The sequence below is a fragment of the Artemia franciscana genome, chromosome 13 (genome assembly GCF_032884065.1).
Source record: "Artemia franciscana chromosome 13, ASM3288406v1, whole genome shotgun sequence".
Lineage (NCBI taxonomy): Eukaryota > Metazoa > Arthropoda > Branchiopoda > Anostraca > Artemiidae > Artemia > Artemia franciscana.
The window spans coordinates 1,277,110-1,293,067 of record NC_088875.1 but is presented as its reverse complement, the minus strand read 5'-3'; the positions used below and the strand labels follow the sequence as shown (position 1 = coordinate 1,293,067).

The following is a 15,958-nucleotide window of genomic DNA, read 5'->3' as shown; positions in this document are numbered from 1 at the left end:
AGCTGTACTAAGATACTTCCTACGTCCTTTGTCTTGTAAAGATATGCGATCCAGATAGGCAAATTCTAGACGATATCTGACCTTTCACCTAGTTCTAGGGCCTCCTGCGTAGCATTCAAACTTCGTACAAAACAAAATTACATAAAAACTTGTTCTCTTATTTTGCGTGATGTGTTATACATAGAATTCTAGCAAATCTTATTTACTAAAAAATGTTGTATATCCTAGCTAAGAAAATTTAGTTCAACCCCTCTAGAATATTTAATCATGAATAAATTCTACTGAGACAATTTTTAAATTTAATGGGGGATATCACATTACGGTTTCTTCAAAGATTGTTTTCCTCGCGTCCGGTAGATATGTGGTCCAGAGAGACATGATTCTAGCCTGGTTTTAGACCCCCACCTTTCGCTGCTAGATAGGTAATTTCTATTTTCTCTCATGTTTTATCAAATTTAACCCTCTTTTTTGAATTACTCAAACTCAGATTTTGCCACTAGGTCTTAAAGTGCTAACCTTTTCTAGAAGTTATTTCTTTTATTGCTCAATAACCTTGTTTTTAAATTTTATATACCACTTTAAGACTCTTAACTTTGGATTATCAGCTTTACCAAAACTCCCTTACCAGGCTATATTAGTAAAAAAAATATTTTATTGAATTAAATCATTATTCTTCTTTTCATTACTCATTTTTAAAGAAAAAAATGCCTTTTTAAAGAAAGGAGCCATGACTCTCAGGCCACAACTGACGGCCCTAAGTCCGTAAAGTGGTGTGGGTTGGTCGGCAGGCTAATAACCTGTCACCCTAAAAAAATAATTATTACTGAATCAACGACAACTGGCCTCGGAATTTGGACTGATCTTGAGATACCGAACCCTGAACGTCTCCGAACACGACTTTTGACTATGAAAGATGCTTTTTGAATTGGATTTTAGAATGTTTGAACGATTAGCCCAGATACTCAACCGGATCGGGTAAATAATGTGATGGAAATTCTTGATAAGTATCGATTAAATGTGGCTGCCCTATCTGAGACAGGAATTCCATAGTTTGGGACCCTTGAGTGTGAGAATTATCATGTGCTTTATTCTGGGAAAGAGCGTAATAAGGCGGCTGGAGTAACACTGGCCTTAAGTGATGCAGCAAATAAATGCCTTGTTGAGTTGGAACCAATTAACGATCGTATCCTGAGAGCGTGTTTTTCGACTACTCAGGTAAAAATGACGTTTATGGCATTGTATGCTCCAAAAAATGAATCAAGTGACTCTGATAAAGACACTTTCTGTCAGTCGCTTAGTGATGTCATAAATAAAGTTCATAGTAGTGATATGTTGGTTGTTTTTGGCGATTTTAATGCGAAAGTGGGCTGCCACCAGGATTATGCGCCAACGGTGGTTGGTTCTCATGGACTTGGTGAAATCAGTGAAAATGGCATGAGACTGATTGATTATTGTGTCACTAATGACATGATTGCAGGAGGTGCATGGTATCCCCATAAGACTATCCACAAATGCACGTGGAAATCATCCGATGGTACCACTCGAAACCAGATCGACCATATACTAATCAGCAAGCGAAGTAAAACGTCCCTTGTAGATGTCAGAGCTTACAGCCGAGTCGATTGCTTCTCTAACCATCAACTAGTTATATCCACATGCAAAATTAAGTTAAAGGCAATGAAGAAAGTGTCAATTACAGTTAAGAATTTTGACATCCAGAAGTTCTGTGATAAGACTATTCATCAAAAATGTAATCTTGCCCTAGAAAATAGATTCGCAGCTTTGAGCCTCGGTGACTCCGACGAAACAAGTTCACAATGTCTTTGGAAATCAGTATCAGAGTGCCTAAAAGATTTTGCAGTGGAAGTTCTTGGATATAAGAAACGAAAGAAGGAAGAGTGAATTAGTGATGAAACTTGCCAGCTGATTCAGCGAAGAACAAATCTCAAAGCTCTTGTTGATAAATACTCACCTAGTCATTCATCTAGTCAGCCTATCCATAGGCAGTCCTGTGATAGTTTAAAACAGCAGTATAAATTTGCCCATAAGCGAGTGAAAATGTTTGCCAGGAATGACAAGAGCAAATGTGCTGAGAACATAGCAGGTAAGAAGAAAGAGCAGCCGATTGGGGTGATAGTAAAACCGTTTATATGCTTACTAAGAAGCTTTTCAGCGCGCAAACAAACCCTTGCCCCTTCATAGAGGACAAAAGTGGGCAGCTGCTTATCAATGAGGTAAATGTCCAAAACCATTGGAGGGAATATTCCTCGGATCAGCCTATACCCCATGAGTCTGTGTTGGTCCCTGACGTGCCCCTATTCAACTTGGATATGTATTTGGGCCCCATCCTCTTTCAGGAAGTTTTAATAGCCCTGAAGCTGCTAAAAAATGGGAAAACAGCTGGATGTGATGGAGTCCCTCTGAAGCCGTTGAAATATAGAAAAAAAAACTCTCGCTAACCCACTATTTAAGCTGCTTGGTAAGGGGTGTGACCATAAGGCTGTCCCCCCTGACTGGAACAAAGGCATTATCGTGAAACTTTTCAAAAAAGGTCGAAAAACATCATGTAATAACTGGAGAGATATCACACTCCAGTCAGTCGGAAGTAAAGTTCTATGTTAGATTATTAGTAGAATCCAGATTAAAGTGGACAAATTTTTAAAGATGAGCAACATGGTTTCCGCTCCAATAGTTGTTGCTGTGACTTGATGTCTAGATGACGTGGTCTACTGGAGGAATCAGACGAATGGCAAGTGCAGATTATTTTAGTGTTTATAGACTTCTGGAAAGCATTTGACTCTGTGCACCGAGAGGCAATGTGGAAAAGTCTCCTATCCTATGGAATGCCTCCGAAAATTGTGAATATGATTAAATCCCAGTGTGTTTCACAGGTTTGTGCAGTCCAGATGGAAAATGGGCTGTCAGAGTGTTTCCCTATCGAGTCCGGTGTACGTCAAGGTTGTTTACTATCTCCAATTTTAGTCGCAATGCTTATTGATTTTGATCTTCGAGCTTGCCACTTAGAGGAGGCATACAACTAAGCCCCGAACGTCAAATACACGACTGCGATTTCGCTGACGATATTATTCTCATGGCTCACTGCCAAGAGGACATTCAACATAATCTGAATGAACTAGATCTGCGTTGCATGGGCAACGTGAGGTGTTGCGGCAACCTTTGTTCGGCTTCGCCGAGTAAAGTGTTGCGAGAGCAAAACTTCGGTTTTGTTTCCTTGCTTAGATTAAATGCTGAAGTGGTTAATCTGTAAGGATCTTAAAATAAATACTAGGTACACCAACTTGCAAAAGTTGCAAACCCATCATTGGCACTAGAAAATGTTGCAAACCTTATATTGCTGACGATGATTGTAGCCTAACAGCCGATTATTTCTTACAAGTCCCCGTACTTGTCTTACCATTGGAACCAAATTAGTCTTACCATCAAATAGACCGGGAACAAATAATAGGTACACCAACTAGCAGATGTTGCGAACCCCTCATTCCTGAAGATGATTTTGAGCTAACAGCTGACTGTTGCTTAAAACACCCCTATATGTCTCACAATTGGTATCGGCCTATTTTTGGTTTCAGTGTGTACCTTACTACTGAAGTTGTCAACCCCTTTCAACTTTCAAAATATTATAACTCCCGAAGAATTTTTCTACCAAAAAATGAATGATATATGCTTTGATCAGCTCATCAAGAGTTGTCGACTGCCGTCGAAAAAATAAATCTATCCGTCTTAGTTCAAAGTTGATTTTTTCCCGTAGGCCAAGTTTCTAACGTCATCACTTTGAAAGGAGCAAAGGATAAACTCTAATTTATTTAGCAATGAGAGAACATTAGTTTAAGAGACACATCTGATACCATTTCTGTATCGACCAATTTTTGGTTTCGGTGTATACCTTACTACTGTAGTTGTCATCCCCTTTAAATTTTCAAACTGATATTTTTCATGAAGGAATTTTGCTATAAAAAAAAATGGATGACATATACTGTCATCCATTTCTGTCTTCACTGTCTCTGTCACCACTATCTGTCTTAGTTCAAAAGTTGACTTTTTGCCGTAGGCGAAGTTTCTAACGTCATCACTTAGAAAGGAGCAAAGGATGCTCTGATTTCTTTAGCAATGAGAGAACTTTTTAAGTTTAAGAGGCACATCTGATAACATTTCTCTACTGCAATCCCAAGTGCAAAAAAAACGAATGATAAACTCAGCTGAAATTACGAACAGAAATTGGTAAAAACAATAGATTTTCATATTCGTCAAATGCGGCCTAAGGTCCACACTTTCCGTAAAAACCGCAGATGTTAGACCCTTACCACTTTCTAGGAATAAGCTGAAATCTGGATGCTAGGAAAAAAAACGACAAAACCAAAGTGTTGCTCTCGTAACACAATTAGCAGCAAAAGCTTCCCCTTTGGGCCTGAAGATTAATATTAATAAAACGGAAAGTATGTCAAACGTAGTTGTGACAACCATTGCAGCTGGGATTCGATACGAAGGCACTGATATAGAAGAGGTCAGAGAATTTGAATACCTCGGTAGTACAATTACCCAAGATGGGAATTGTGACAGAGAAGTCTTGCTACGTATAGCGTATGCAGGTTGAGTATTTTTCCAGCTGAAGAACATTTGGATATACAGATATTACTCTCAGAAGTTGAAATTGTGATTGTTTAGGAGTAATGTATTCTCTGTACTTTTATATGGATGCGAGTCCTGGGGCCTTTCAAAGAATGCTGAGAAAAGACTACATGGCTTCGAGAATAATTGCCCGCGTAGAATCCTTGGGCCACATTGGACCGATAGAGTAACGAATGCCCAGATTAGGGCTGATACCGAACAACCACTGGTGATCGACGACATCAAAATGAGAAGATGGAAGTACTGGGGGCATATGACCCATATGAGCGAAGGACGCCTTCCACACCATTTATGGTATTTGACTCCATCCGGCGTTCGAAGGAGTAGAAAACAACTCAGCACACTTGGTAGATCCCTGGAGAAAGAGGTAACGAGTCTCCGAAACACTGAATGAAATTTGGTCTTAGGCACAAGATCGGTCAAGTTGGAGGTCAACCGTCACTGACCTATGCGTCCCCTGTTGTAGGAGGATCTAAGTAGCTAAGTAAGTAAGTGTTAAACATTTTTTATGATGGATTTTCACTTTTTAATGTTTTTGTATTATAAATTTAAGTTTTTAACATTTTACTATAACGAATTTCTACTTTTAATATTTTTTGGGATAATGATTTTTTTACTTTTTTCGGAATTAGTGATTTTATGTAATACAGAAGAAAGAAACGACAGAAAAATACAAATCGTACTTGTCTTTCATTCATATATTGTGCTTTTTCGACAAAGAGTTTGAGAAATGCTCCCAGTGATAAGAAATCTATACAAAGCACCTATCAAGTATATCAATAATGATGTTTGTCACTAAGTAAAAATTTTTATGGTATTTCTATGTGAAAAAACGGATTTGTAAGCCCTTTAAAAGCGTACCAGGAGTAAAAAGAATATATTTTCCCCAGAGTTTCAGTTAGATTTTAAACACCAGTAGAACAGTGAATATGAGTTGTCTCAAGCAAGAATGTGTACATGATAGAGTTATTATAGCATTGATTGCTCAGGATGATGAATATCTGAACCATAAAACAAGCAGTATGTGAGATCTTATTGGAATTTTTGTCATGAAAGTAAGAACTTAAATTTCTTTTGAGTGGCCAAGAATTTATATCGTCAAAATGGTGGATATGCAAGAGTAACATTTCCAGAGAGACTAGTGCTCAAAGATAATGCAAATCTAAAACTAATAGTTGATTATAAGGACAAACTTCTTATGGTTCTGGTAATAAATAACCCATTGATTAGTCGTGTTGTCATCTTTTGGTATCACCATTCAAAAGAAAGCAAGACAAAGATATACTGCTGTACCGATGTTATAAATCATATTATCAACATGTCAGAGCTGCAACCTATGTAAAATTAATATAATAATATACAGTGAAATCGCAGGTAAAATAAAAGGGCATTGGTAGATAATGCTCTTATTGAATATAAAATGAATTGATGAAAAGAACTGTTCCTGTGAATATTAATAATACTGATGATGGTGAATCAAGAGATACAGTCATTGAACGCAATGATAATAATGATGAAATGTGCGATGACTTTGTCGATGAAATCGAAATAAAAATTGTGAATGAACCAAAATGTAGTAATGAATAATGAACTGGATACGTACTTAAAGAAGAGAAAAACGATCCTGTTAAGAGAGTATATGGCGGATTATCTTATGAAACTAATTCAAAACATACAAATGAATGCATCAAAAAAGTGTTTGTACATGATAAGACTATCGTAGCATTGAATGCTCTGAAGAATGAATGTCTGAACTACGAAATAAGCAGTAATGTAGATAATATTGGAAATGTATGCATGTGTTTTCATAAAGGTGAGAAACTAAATTTCTTTGGAGTAGCAAAGAAATTTAAGTCTACTAACAGTGGAAATGCAATAGTAACATTCCCAGAGATGATAGTGCTAAAAGAGATTGCTAGTCTAAATCTAATAGTTGACGGGGAGGAAAAGCTCTTGCTTATGGTTCTGGTAATACCTTGCCCGTTAATGCCAAACTATACGGTTTAGGGAATCACGGTTTAATAACCTTTTTTCACCTAACTGTCACAAAGAGCAAGTATTTGAATTTAGAAGCTTCTTGTTTACGGTTCAGATAATACCTTGCTCGTTGGTAAGTCCTGCCACTACTTTTCTGCTATTAGCATTCCAAAGAAGACAATAAGAAGGAAAGCGTTCTGCTGTAAGAATGTTGTAAACCATATCTTATCTGTATGCTCGAAGTGTTACCTTTGCAAAGATAATGTAATAATAGACTTTGAAGTCGCAAAAAATAAGAAGGGTTTGTCTGATGATATTTCTAATGAATAATAAGATGAATTTCTGAAAAGAAAATTGCCTGGGTATACTTATGTTGCTAATGATGGTGAATCACCTGATACAGTCAATGAAGGTAATAAACGCAGTGATGAAACGTACGATGAATTTGTGAATGAGACTTCAAAGAAAAATGTGTATAAGCCAAGATTTAGCAATGAATAATGTGTCGAATACGAACTAAGAGAAGAGAGAAAGTGTCCTAACAAGAGAGAACATAAGAAATTATTCTATGTAAGGGAACATCTAACATCTAAACATGTAAAATCGTAACTTTTAAACATCTAAAAATCGTTCAATGATATCAATAATGTGTAATGTTGTATATGATGATGTTCCATTTAATTTGTTATTTCGCATTGAACTGACATGATTATTTTATTTTAGGATTAGGACTATTAATGGAATGTATAAAAGTATAAAAAAAAATAAGAATGTTAAAAACTAATAATGTTAACGACCAATAAAAAGAAATCTATTAAAACCCTCAAAATATAAATCAAGTAGGCCTAATTCAAAGAAAGATGAACTTAAAAGCTTTCTGAACCTGTAAAATACCCTGTGTGAGATATGTATAAACTCGTAAAAATAATAAAAAAATTAACCAACTCTTAAAAATATAGAAAAATTTGATTAAAACCTTCAAAATATAAAGTAAAAGGGCCAAATTCAAAGAAAGATGAACTTAAAAGCCTTCTGAACTTGATTGACAGCCAAGACCTGTCAAACAGAACCCGTGAAATACCCTCTGCTGTATTTGTATAAACCCGAGAAAATTAATAAAAATATTAAACAAATATTAAAAATATAGTAAGAAAATTCATTTAAAACCGTCAAAATATAAAGTTAAAGATCCTAATTTAAAGAAAGATGAACATAAAGCCTTATGAAATTGAACGACAGGCAAGACTTCTCAAAAAGAACTCCTGAAATACCCTTTGTTGGATATGTATAAATCCGTGAAAAAATATAAAACAGATGTCAAAAATACGAAAAAAAGATTCAGTTAAAGCCCCGTCAAAAAATAAAGTAAAAGAGCCTAATTCAAAGAAAGTTAAACTTAAAAGTCTTCTGAAATTGAGTGGTAGTCAAGGGCTCTTGAAAAAACCTCGTAAAGTTCTCTCTGTTGGATATGCATAAACTTGAGAAATCAAGGGCTCTCGAAAAGAATCTGTGAAATACCCTATGTGGGATATACATAAACCCGTGAAAATAATAAAAATACGATACAAGTCCTATATTCCCTTCAAAAATACCGTAAATGAGGCCCCCTGTAGGTCTAAAAATGTTAATGAAAGCACATGAGTTGTTTGAAAAATAATATTAAAAAAAATTAACTTTCGTGAGATAGATTCTCACTGCTAGCGCTTTATACCGGGACCACGTCTACCTTTCTTTTACAACCAGTATTATCATATGATTAGCTAGAAATAACCGGGCAAAAAGTTGAAAAATGGCATTTTGGGTGGGCATATTAAGAAAAGAACTTATTCTGAAATGATATAGTAAAGTCTTTTGAAGAGCATAGCTTAATGGTATGCATAACGTGGAAAAGTAATGTTGGGAGTGAAAAAAAAATGTATATTCCAAGTTGGAAAAAATGGGTCTGGGAGGAAAAGTGAGAAAAGAACTTGTTCTGAAATGATTTAATAAAACGAAAAAGTGAGAAAAGAACTTGTTCTGAAATGATTTAATAATAAGAAAAAACGAGTTTGGGAGGAAAATTGAGAAAAGAAGTTGTTCTAAAGTGATGTATTAAAGCATTTTAAAAATTAATGCTTGGTGGTTTTTATAAAGTTGAAATTTAATATTGGGAATGAAAAAAAGATGTTTACTCAAAGTTGAAAAATGGAGTTTTGGTGGGCATATTAAGAAAAGAACTTGTTCTGAAATGGTATAGTAATGTCTTTTGGAAAGTATTGCTTAGTGATATGCATAACGTCGAAAGGTAATGTTGGGAGTGAAAAAAGATGTGTACTCCAAGTTGGAAAAAATGGGTCTGGGAGGAAAAGTGAGAAAAGAACTTGTTCTGAAATGATTTAATAAAACCTTTTAAAAAGTAATGCTCGGTGGTATTTACAAAGTTGAAATGTAATGTTGGGAGTGAAAAAAAGATTTTTACTCCAAGTTGAAAAAATGGAGTTTTGGGTGGAAATATTAAGAAAAAAACTTGTTCTGAAATGATATAATAAAGTCTCTTTAAATGTTTTGTTTGGTGTTGGGGTATACATAAACTCGAAAAAGTACTGATGGAAATGAAAAAGATGAGTATGAAAATGTTGCAAAGCTGAAAAGCCAAGTGAGGAGTCTTAAAGGAGTGTACAATGATTTAAAACCAGGTTACTGAGTAATAAAAAGAGAAAATAATGATTTACGTTAATAAAATAATGTTTTTTTGACAAATATAGCTTGGTTTAGTGGTGTTGCTAAAACTGATAATCTAAAGTTAAGAGTCTTAAAGGGGTATACTAACATTAAAAATGCATGTTTAATGAGCAGTAACAGGAAAAATAACTTTTAAAGTCAATAAAATAATATCTTTTGACTAGTATAGCTTGGTGTAGGAGTGTTGGCAAAACTGAAAATCTAAAGTTAGAAGTCCAAAAGGAGGGTACGAAAATGTAAAACAAGATCAATGAGCAATAAAAAAAAGAAATGTTTGAAGTTAATAAAATAAAGTCTATTGATTGATATAATTTGATTTAGGACTGTCGTCAAAGCTGAAAATCTAAAGTTATGAGTCTTAAAGGAGTTTACAAACACATACAAACATGGTTGATGTGTAAGACCGGGGAAATGCTTATACAGTATCTTCATACTCGCATTTTAAACATTGAAAAATGGATGAGGGTTAACAGACTTCAGCCAAACCACACCAAATCCCATTTTGTAATGTACGGAAGAAGTAGCAGTTACTACCCTTGGATTGACAAAATACAGTTCGGTGAAAATATTCTGCCTCGGGAAGTTTCGACAAAGTTATCTAGAGGTGGTTGTTGATGAGTCCGGCCCCTTAACTTAAAAGAACACATTCCATGTGTTAGTGGCAAGGTTGGAAGAAATGTTGGGATGATGAGGAAATTGAATTGATATGAAATTGCTTTATTTTTCTTTTGTTCACCCATACCTTTGATATGGTTGTCTTGTGTGGTCAAGTACGTTTTTAGCTCATGTTCGTCGCCTTAGAAGTTTACAAAATAATGCCCTACGTGTTTTAACTGAAGATAATCGTAATATATCTGTTCAATGTAGATATAATCAATTAAATATATTACCGATTGCTGGATTATCCCGTTTTTATAATGCTGTTGTTATGTTTAAATAGACACGCGAGTTATTACCTGAGTGTTTTAGGGAAATGTTTACGAGTGGTGTTAATGTCCATAATTACTCGATTAGAGCATCGCTACTAGTTTGGCGACCTCAGGTTATTACAACGTGGTCAGTTTTCAAACAGTTCGTGGTAACGAACTGTAGTAAGGAGCGACCCGGCTCAATAGTAACAGAAACTCTAAAAAAATGGAATTTTGACACCAATAGTTACATCAAAAGAATCGCATTTTAATTCTGATTTTAAATATATAAGTTTCATCAAGGTCAGTTATACCCATCAAAAGTTACGAGCCTGAGAAAATTTGCCTCATTTTAGAAAATAGGGGGAAACACCCTCCTAAAAGTCACACAATCTTAACAAACATCACACCATTAGATTCAGCATATAAGAAAACCTTATTGTGGAAGTTTCAAGCACCTATCTACAAAAATGTGGAATTTTGCATTTTTGCCAGAAGACAGATCACGGATGCGTGTTTATTTGTTTTTTGTTATTTTGTTTTTTTTCCCCAGGGATGATTGTATCGACTGGTCCTAGAATGTTGTAAGAGGGCTCATTCTAACGGAAATTAAAAGTTCTAGTGCCCTTTTAAAGTGACCAAAAAATTGGAGGGCACCTAGGCCCCCTCCCGTTCTCATTTTTTTCCAAAAGTCATCGGATCAAAATTTGGAGATAGCCATTTTATTCACCATAGTCGAAAAACCTAATAACCATGTCTTTAGGGACGACTTACTCCCCCGCAATTCCCGTGGAAGGGGCTGCAAGTTACAAACTTTGACCTGTGTTTACATATAGTAATGGTTACTAGGAAGTGTACAGACATTTTCAGGGTTATTTTTTTGTTTAGGGGGAGATTTGAGGGGTGGGGTTACGTGGGAGGTTATTTCCATAGAGGAATTTGTCATGGGGGAAGAGAATTTCAATGAAGGGGGTGCAGGATTTTCTAGCATTATTTGAAAAAACAATGAAAAAATAAGTATGAAAAGTTTTTTCTACTGAAAGTAAGGAGCAGCATTAAAACTTAAAACGAACAAAAATTATTACGCATATGAGGGGCTTACCTCCTCGTTATACCTTACTCTTTACGCTAAAGTATTTTTAGTAATTTCAACTATTTATTCTACGGCCTTTGTGATTCGGAGCTCATTCTTAAGGAATTGGGACAAAATTTAAGCTTTAGAGTAAAGAGCGAGGTATCGACGAGGGTTGAACCCCTTCATGCACGCAATAAAATCATACGAATATAGAAGTTCGTTATGTAAATTAATTCCTAAGTTATTTATATTTCTTACCAATGAAAACGTTTGTAAAAAAATTAAAAGTCGTAGTTGCTTTTTTAAGTAATCAAAAAATTGGAGGGCAACTAGGCCTCCTGCCTCGCTCCTTTTTTCTCAAAATCTCCCGATTAATTGCGATTAATTAATATGCAAATTTTGTCTTAATTATTTATGTGCGGAGAGCCAAGATCAAAACATGCATTAATTCAAAAACGTCCAGAAATTAAATCTAATAGTTTTTTTAAACAAGTTTTTTTAAATGAAAGTAAGGAGCAACATTAAAACTTAAAACGAACAGAAAATACTCCGTATATGAAAGGGGCTTTTCCTCCTCAACGCCCCGCTCTTTACGCTAAAGTTTCTTTCTGTTTTAAAAATAGAATTAAGGGAAAGAGTCAAACTTTAGCGTAAAGAGCGAGGCGTTGAGGAGGAAAAGCCCCTTTCATATACGGAGTAATTTTTGTTCATTTTAAGTTTTAATTTTGCTCCTTACTTTCATTAAAAAAAAACTTTTTTTTTATTTAATTACCATAAGACATGTTGGCTCTCGGGTGTGAAAACCATTACCTCAGGCTATTTCGACAAGTGATGAGTTAAATGAATTTGTGTTTGTCTACATATGAACTATGATCTCTGCTGAGCGAATTTTCTCTCGAGTGATGGTGATTTTCAAACACTTCGTGGTAACGAACTGTAGTAAGGAGTGACCCGGCTCAATAGTAAACGAAACTCTAAAAAACGGAATTTTTATGCTAAAATATACATCAAAAGAAATGGATTTTCATGCTGACTTTAAATATTCAAGTTTCATTAAATTTAGTCTTTGTCATCAAAAGTTAAGAGCCTGAGAAAATTTGCCGTTTTTGGAAAATAGAGGGAAACACCCCCTAAAAGTCATAGAATCTTAACGAAAATCACACCATCGCATTCGGCGTATCAGAGAACCCTATAGCAAAAATTTCAAGCTCCTTTCTACGAAAATATGGAATTTCATATTTTTTGCCAGAAGACAAATCACGGGTGCGTGTTTATTCGTTGTTTTTTTTTCCAGGGGTCATCGTATCGACCAAGTGGTCCTAGAATGTCGCAAAAGGGCTCATTCTAACGAAAATTAAAAGTTCTAGTGCCCTTTTTAAGTGACCAAAAAATTGGAGGGCACCTAGGCCCACTCCCACGCTCATTTTTTCTCCAAAGTCAACGGATCAAAATTTTGAGATAGCCATTTTGTTCCGCATAGTCAAAAACCATAATAACTATGTCTTTGGGAATGACTTACTCCCCGACAGTCCCTGGGGGAGGGGCTGCAAGTTACAAACTTCGACCAGTGTTTACATATAATAATGAATGAATGAAAGAATGAACTTTATTAACCGTAAAAGTATAAAAAACACAAAGCACGGAGTATTATAAATAAACAAAAACAAAAATTCAAACTAACAAAAGACAACATGGACTAATTAACCAGTATCAATATGGAAAATGGCTGCAGAGGGTCATAAACGTGAATAAAGTTGATAGTCTTTTTTACATAAATCACCACTGGAAGACCGAATCCGAGAAGGCACATCAGTTAAACCAAATCGAGCAATTATTTTTTTGTTTCGCTGCCATCTAGGAAGCTGGAGGAGGAATTTGCAATATCTGAAATAAGCTGTACGTAGAGCATGTCGATCTTTCTTACGAAACAGATGAGCCATGCCTGATAAAAACAAAAGCACAGGGGCGCAATAAGCGTTATAAATCATGCACAAACCGTTGCGGTTGTAACGGCTTTTGTTTGGGGATATTTTTCCGTAAGCGACGCGTAGGTTTTTCACGGCTTGATTGAATAGGGATGAACAGGTAGTGGAAAGTGTTGGGCCGAAACACAGACCAAGCCAACTAACCAAAGAAGAACATGGTAGAACTGCAGTCCCAGCAACGAATGGAGCGACCGCATAAGGGCTATTAAAACAAATAAACTCGTATTTAGACGCATTAACTGACAGTCCAATCTTAGATAGTTCATTGGTTAATATAGTAAAATTAGAAAGCAATCCACGGCGAGTCCGGGCAACAAGAAGAACGTCATCTGCATATGCAATAGAAGACAAACCAATATTACAGTAAAAAACAGAACTTCTAAGGGGATGCAGACACGATGCAAGCACGCATTTAAATATACTAGGAGACAATACGGCAACTATGGTTAATGGGAAGTGTACAGACTTTTTCAGGGGATTTTTTTTTGGTTTTGAGGGTGGGGTTGAGGGGAGGGGGCTATGTGGGAGGATCTTTCCTTGGAGTAATATGTCATGGGGGAACGGAAATTCAATGAAAAGGGCGCAGAATTTTCTAAAATTACTATAAAAAAACAATGAAAAAATAAACATGGAAAAGTTTTTTTTCAATTGAAAGTAAGGAGTAGCATTGAAACTTAGAACGAACAGAGATTATTGCGCATATGAGGGGTTCTAAAATTACTTTAGCATAAAGAGCGAGGTATTTAGGAGGAGATAAATACCTCGCTCTTTATGCTATAGTATTTTTAGTAATTTCAACTATTTTTTCTACGGCCTTTCTGATTCAGTGGTCATTCTTAAAGAATTGGGACAAAACTTACTTTAGTGTAAAGAGCGAGGTATTAACGAGGGTACAAACCCTCTCATATACATAATAAAAATTTAAGAATATAAAAGTTTGTTACGTAAGTTAATTCTTAAGTTACGTATATTTTTTACTAATAAAAACATTTGTTAAAAATTAAAATTTATAGTTGCCTTTTTATGTAACCGAAAAATTGCAGGGCAACTAGGCCTCCTTTCCCAGCCCTCATTTCTCAAAATCATCTGATCAAAACTAAGAGAAAGCCATTTAGCCAAAAAAGGAATTAATATGCAAATTTCATTTTAATAATTTATGCGTGGAGAGCCAAAGTCAAACATGCATTAATTCAAAAACGTTCAGAAATTACATAAAAAAAAACTAGTTTTTTTAACTGAAAGTAAGGAGCTACATTAAAACTTAAAACGAACAGAAATTACTCCGTATATGAAATGGGTTTTCCCCTCCGCAGTCCCTCGCTCTTTACGCTAAAGTTTGACTCTTTGCCACAATTCTACTTTTTAAAACAATTAAAAGCTTTAGTGTAAAGAGTGAGGGAATGTGGAGGGGAAAACCCATTTCATATACGGAATAATTTCTGTTCGATTTAAGTTTTAATGTAGCTCCTTACTTTCAGTTAAAAAAACTAGTTTTTTTTATGTTATTTCTTAGGAAGGCGACGAGGAGGCCGGTTAATTCAGAAGAATAGAAAAAATGAAGTATTTTTAACTTAGGAGTGGGTGATGGGATCTTAATGACATTCGATGTTTGGAATGATAATGTGTCTCAGAACTTTCATTTTAAATCCCGACCAGATCTGATGACATTGGGGGGATTTGGAGGGGGGACACCTAAAATCTTGGAAAACGCTTAGAGTGGAGGGATCGGGATGAAACTTGATGGGAAAATAAGCAGAAATCTTAGATACGTGATTGATATAACCGAAACCAATCTGCTCTGTTTGGGGGGTTGGAGGGGGGAGGGTTAATTCTGAAAAATTAGAAAAAATGAGGTATTTTTAACTTACGGAGCAGTGATCGGATCTTAATGAAATTTGATGCTTGGATGGGCATTGTGTATCAGAGCTCTTATTTTAAATCTCGACCAGATATGGTGACATTGGGGGAAGTTGGGGGTTAAACCTAAAATCTTGGAAAACGCTTAGAATGGAGGGATCTGGATGAAACTGGGTGGGAAAAATAAGAAGAAGTCCTAGATACGTGACTGACATAACCGGAACGGATCTGCTCTGTTTGGGGGAGTTGGGGGGGGGGGTTAATTCTGAAAATTAGAAAAAATTAGGTATTTTTTACTTACGGAGGAGTGATCGGATCTTAATGAAATTTAAAGTTTGGGAGAATATCGTGTCTTAGAGCTCTTATTTTAAATCCCGACTGGATTCGATGACATTGGGGGGAATTGATGGAGGGAACCTAAAATCTTGGAAAACGCTTAGAGTGGAGGGATCGGGATAAAACTTGGTGGTAAAAATAATCATAAGTCCTAGATACGTGATTGAAATAACCAGAACGGATCCGCTCTCTTTGGGGGAGTTGGGGGAGGAGGGTTAATTCTGAAAAAAATAAAAAATTAGGTGTTTTTAACTTAAGAAGGAGTGATCGGATCTTAATGAAATTTAATGTTTAGAAGGATATCGTGTCTCAGAACTTTTATCTTAAATCCCGACCGGTTCCAGTGAAGGGGAAGTTGGGGAGGGGGGAACCTAAAATCTTTGAAAATGCTTAGGGTGGAGGGATCGGGATGAAACTTAGTGGGGGAAAAAGCACAAGTCCTGGATATGGGA

At 35.7% G+C, this 15,958-nt stretch overlaps 2 protein-coding genes across 6 annotated transcripts in view; one reads left to right on the top strand and one right to left on the bottom strand.

Annotated features, from left to right (window-relative positions):
- The window catches only part of LOC136034363 (cytochrome P450 4C1-like), a 171,561-nt gene that overhangs the window by 93,004 nt on the left and 62,599 nt on the right, over positions 1-15,958 (top strand). The window lies entirely within an intron of this gene.
- LOC136034364 (cytochrome P450 4C1-like) overlaps positions 1-15,958 on the bottom strand; it is a 290,741-nt gene that overhangs the window by 224,627 nt on the left and 50,156 nt on the right. The window lies entirely within an intron of this gene.